Source organism: Muscardinus avellanarius, assembly GCF_963383645.1.
Source record: "Muscardinus avellanarius genome assembly, chromosome: 8".
Classification (NCBI taxonomy): Eukaryota; Metazoa; Chordata; class Mammalia; order Rodentia; family Gliridae; genus Muscardinus; species Muscardinus avellanarius.
Genome location: NC_137794.1, coordinates 34,650,094 through 34,656,151, shown reverse-complemented (window position 1 = coordinate 34,656,151; position 6,058 = coordinate 34,650,094).

Below are 6,058 nucleotides of genomic sequence, written 5' to 3'. Positions count from 1 at the left end.
TATATTGTATTTGTATCTTTTATCTATTTTTATACTTTTTTAATAATGTTTCCTTTTTTCCAAATATGTATATTATACAATAGATAAACTGTTTATCTGCAAAATTATTTAGTCCTTGCATAAAGTCCTATAGAATGCATTCTCTTTCAGTTTTCAAAAACTGACTCTGGGAAATACTGAGGAAATGTATTATGTGCACTTTTATATACTGAGAATCCATACAAGTACATGTAAAATCTTTTCAATATAGGAAAAAATACTGAGAATTTTATTTAATTCTTCATTTTTTTTTTGTATGTGTGGTACTCGGGATGGAACCCAAGGGCACTCCATCTCTGAGCTACACCCTCAATCCTATTTTTTAATTTATTTTATTTATTTTATTTTTGAAACAGGGTCTCACTAGGTTAATGAGGGTCTCACTTCTGGCTGAGGCTGTCCTTGAACCTGAAATCCTCCAATCTCAGTCTCCCAAATACTGGGTTAACAGGTGTGCACCACCATGCCTGGCTCTTAAAGATTTTAAGCTAACATTTTTCATTTGTGTTTTTGTATGAAACAAATTTTTATGTAAAAACTAGGCTTCAGCAAATGAAAATTTAAAGAATTTGTACATCTCATCAAATCTAGTACTTCTCTACAACTCATGATGAGTATGCATATGCATCGTGTCAGGTCTGAGATTTAATTTTACCCTGTTTACAAAGTAGTGTGTCCTCCTGATGCTGGAGACTCTGGGATAGAAACAGGACTGTTTTTCATGGCACAGCAAGGAGCATGAGCATCAGCACATTTTCATTGGCTCTGCTTGTCCCAGATTCCATGGGAGCAGTACAGTGTGGCCATGCACAATATGGCTACATATACATAGTGGGTCTTCATTGTTCTGAGGAATACTGAGCTAGGGAGTTTTACTGCCTTTAATCATGAACAGACAAACCTCTTTGTCCTGAAAGGAGACTTACCTCATCACTCAAAGATGCTCACTGCCAACCTAGTTCTGAGAAATGGCTCAGGTAGAGTAGTTAATCTTGCATTCTTGCCACACCTAGCAAAACGTGTAGAAAGATGAGATTCATAGAGGACTATCTCTCCCAAAACACCTAATATTTTTCTTACTTGGTCCAGAGAACATTTTGACAAGATACAGACCAACAGTTTTATCACATTAATAAGAAGAATGATAATACATAGTTTTGAAAATATTTTTATGACAAAAATAAAAGCATATGAACTAGACTCTCTTCTACAGTAGGGCTTTTCAGATTAGGTCTATATTTAAATTACTGTGAAGCTAAGAGTAAGAGCTTGAGTCCAGGACTACCATGTTCAAATCCGGGCCTTTCTGCTGGCGTAAACTTGTTGAGAACAGGGACCTTGTCTGTCTTGTTCACAGTTGTTTTTTCAACACTGCAGAATATAAGGGCTCATAACCAGGCATGCTCTCAAATATTTGCTAAACAAATATGTAAAATCGGCAAAGTATTTTAATCTCTTTAAATTTTTCTTTTTCTTACAGGTAAAATGAGGCTTAAAATACCTAACTTGCAGTGTATATTACTAAGATCAGAGTTTATACATATAAGACCATCTTAGCAATGCCTTCCTAGCTCATAGCTGTCACTTAGTAAATAGTAGCCATTATATCAGATGTCTTATGTGATTATCAACCCAGTGATTATTGTCAATCCAAGTAGAAGTTAGTTTTTCCAAGTCTTCTTTTAAGATGAATTTTAAAATAGTCATATTTAAAAAAAAAGTTAACAGAAAACCAATCTGTGTTGAACTTGTATTTCCAAAAAAAGTTAAATGACAAGTTAGTTCTTATTTACCCAGTTATGTAAAAATGTAGAATTAGGGCCATATATCAGGAACAAATTTGTACTGGTGGAACATACTTATAATCCCGATACTTTGGAAGGCTGAGACAAGAGGATTACAAATTCAAGGTTAGAGTGCAGTAACTTTATCAAGACCCTGTTTTAAAATAAAATAGGGCTGGAGACACCCCTGGATTCAATTTCTAGTACCAAAAAAGAAAAATTCTCATGATCCACAAAAATTTAGTCATGTGGCTAAGATTTTTCTTAGGCATGACTTAATAATATTTGATAAAGAAGGCTTTCAACCTATCATGAAATACCTCAAAGAAAAATTCAAGTTAGCAATACTTTTAAATTTTTACAAGAACAAGTATAAGCCCATACCTCTTTCTTTTTCTTTTTCTTTTTTTTTTTTTTTTTTTTTTTTTTGCTGGAACCCAGAGGCATTCAACCTCCGAGCTACACCCCTGGTCCTATTTTTTATTCTTTATTTTGAAAAAGGATCTCACTAAGTTGCAGAGAGCCTCAGTAAGTAGCTGAGGCTGTCTGTGAACCACAATCCTCCCGTCTCAGCCTCCCAAATACTGGGATTACAAGCGTGTGCCACCATGCCCAACCTCTTTTATTTTTTATTTGTTTTAAAGAGGGATAAAAATGTTTTATTGTTGAAAGACATTGGTAAAGTGAGAACTTTAAATTGCAGTCGTAAATACATACACCTGTCATTAGCAAATTAAAAACATTCCAGATATACCAACTCATCATAAATCTTACAGAATCAGCATGATGAGGTGCCAGGATCATACATATAGTGACCAGGATACTCAGAAGCTCTTAAGTATCTTTGACTAAAGAAAATAAGAGTTTAATGAACTTGTTCATAGAGCATGCAAATTTAACTAGTTTATTTTTAAATATTGTTCCTAATAAAAAAAAATTCTGACATTTAAATAAAATTTGAGAGCCAAATAGTAAAAAAGTTGAGATAGTAATAAGAATCCATTTACTAATTTTTTTATTTTTATTTTTATTTTTGGTGGTACTGGGATTCCTGGAAGCCCTTCTACCTTCGGGCTACACTCCCAAACCTATTTTATTTTGGGGAACAGGGTCTCTTAAGCCAGCGCGGCTGGCTTCGAACTTGCACGATCTTCCTATCTCTGCCTCCCAAGCACTGGAATTACAAGTGTGCACCACCACGCCTGGCTCCATTTACTAATTTTACAGCTAAAAAGTAATGTGAAGTAGAAATAGTGAAAGAAACAAATATATTACTTTAGGTTATTTATTTATTTTGATGCTGGAGATTGAACCCAGAGGCATCTACCTTCAAGCTACACCTCCAGCCCTCTTTTATTTCTTATTTGGAAACAGGGTCTTGCTAGGCTTATGAGAATATCACTACTTGCTGAGGCTATCCTCTAAACTGTGATCCTCCTGTCTCAGACTTCCAAGTACAGGGATTACAGGGATGCGCTACCATACTTGGCTTAGGTAATGCATTTATAGTACTGTATTATCAAGTTATAAATCAAATAAGGCTTTTGTTATTTAAAAATTATCAAAAAATAAGCCAGGTATGGTGGTGCACACTTGTAATCCCCATGCTTGGGAGGCTGAGACAGGAGGATTGCACAGATTCAAAGCCAGCCTCTGCTACTTAATTGAAGCTATCAGCAACTTAGTGAGACCCTGTTTCCAAATAAAGTATAAAATAGGTCTGGGAGCATAGCCTAGAGATAGAAAGCCCCTGGGTTCCACCCCCAGTACTAGGAAAAATATATATATATATCAAAAAATAACACTGAAAAGACATGACATCCATGAGCTGTGCTGAATGGCAGGGTAGAACATTGTGCTGCTGACAGCCCGGGCTGGATAACTGTAGCCTCTGGAACAGTCTTGGCTTTCGTAGTGCTACTCCTGTCTCAGCCTCCCAAATACTGGAATTATAGGCATGTTCATGCCCAGCTTCTGTCAGACTTTTTGACAGGAATTTATTAGAATTTCTAGTAACCCATAAAAATGAAAGCATGAATTATGATGTTAAAACCAAGAATTAATCGATAATTATCTACATTACAAAATTTAGTTGAAAGTAGATGCTTTTAACCAATTTCAGAAAATAATACCTAAAGTATCTTAAAATTATATAAGAATATTTACTATTATGCAGCTTATATTTGCAGACAAATAGCTTCTACTGAAAACCTAATATGTCCTAAATTACTTCAGAATGTTCAGGTATCTCAAAAGACTGATTCAAATCAAACACTGCTTTTTTAAGAGGAAGTAAAAGAAGTCTTTCAAGAAGGATTATTCTATTTTATTAGAAAATAATACTCTTTTAAACCTGCTTGTCAGGATGATGTTTCATTTTCTCTACACTTCTGGGGTTCTGGCTTCATCCTAACCTTGCAGATGGCCACATAATTTGTGGGTGACCACCAACTTCACACCAAAATAAACAAATGCTGGCATTGAACTCTGGATGTACATTGGTTATGTTATAATAGTGGGAGGGAAAAGACTAAGTAGGAACATGTATTATTGACTACATAGGGTTGAGGATTTATCAGTTTCTTGAACTAAGTATAATTGACAGGAGACTATAGTTCTGAACCAAAAACCGAAAAACTATACATATAAAGAGATTTTTAAAAAGCCCTGATGGCAAGAGAAAACGCTAATTTGGAATGATCCTGAAACAAGTTGTTACTGATCTCTGAATTAAATATTCCACTGGGCACAGTGGTACACGCCTTTACGTAATCCCAGTGCTTGGGAGGCTGAGGCAGAAGAGTAGCAGATTTGAGCCAACTTTGGCAACTCAGCATGACCCTGTCTCACAATAAAATAGAAAAAGAGCTTGGGTTGTAGCTCAGTGGTAGAGTGCCCCTGGGTTCAATTAAAATAGAAAGGAAGGGAGGGAAAGAGAAAGAAGGTGAAAGAAAGGAAGAGAGAAAGAGGGAAAGAAAAAGGAGAAGGAACGAGAACAAATAAACTAAGAAGATAGATTGAAGGAAAGCTGGCTTGGAAGCACATGCCATGTTGTTTACCATCTGATGTGGGGATGGGGGCATGGAGTATTCTGTCTCAAAACAGAAGTGTCTTTTTACAAATATTCTATCACCTATTCTTTTCCTTCCCTTTGGAAAACAATTTTGGACAGAGTAAAACATTAGCTAAATAGTTTCAGCACTTTCTATTTATCAATTTTATATGAGCACATTAATTACATCCTTTTTTTTTTTTTTCAACTTCTCCCCTCTCCATGACTCAGAATTTCTCAAGAGAAATGCTATTTTGGAGACACTTATTTTTGTGTCTGGCTAATAAATGGAGAGGAAAAGCTGGCAGGTGGCTGTCAGACATTCTACTTTACTCCCAAACAAAAGAGATCACTGACAGCAGAGAGTTGGGATTCCTGTCGATAGGGAAGTGGGAAGGGAAACACAAGATGTTCATTCCAGATTATTTAAAACCATACTTACACATTTTATATCCAGTAGACATGCTATTTCTCCAAAGCTTAGATTTCTCAAAAGGAGTTTGTGAGCTTGGCATAGAGTCCAGTGGTAGTATGCTTGTCTAGCATGGAGGCCCTGGATTCAATCCCCAACATCAGAGAAAGCGAGACAGAGAAAGAGAACCAATATTAATTGGAAGCATCTCACATCAGGTGTAAGCATGAATCCTATCCATTTACCTCTTATTGTCACTGAAAGTGTTTGTCATTTGTATCACATTCTCACCAGCAGGCAGGCCGTAACCAACTGCCAAAAGAAAGTTGCTCTTGGAGTTCTAATTGTAGCCACTATAAAAGATTGCATCTAATAAATTAACTTAAAATGTTTAGTAAACAGATCTTAAATTGAATATTTTCATTGGTCTGTTTTCAGAGCTTATTTTAGAAAATCATATTTGTATTTTATACTAGTAATGAATGTATCCCATTCAAAAGTTATACTTTTTCTATTACATATAGTCTAATTCCATTTAAAAAGTTAATGTAATGATTCAAATCAATTCCAACCCAAGTAGTAAATAGCGTCAAAAAATTTATTTTTTATTCTAAATTAATTATGAAATGTTTAAGGTATTACATTCTGTATGGAGTAGGGAATGAAGTATGATGAACTCAAAGTTGAATAATTTTTAATATACCAAGTACTCATTTGCTTGATTCCTGCAAAGTTAACATTTCTTCAACTTCTGTACCCATTTCTAAAATG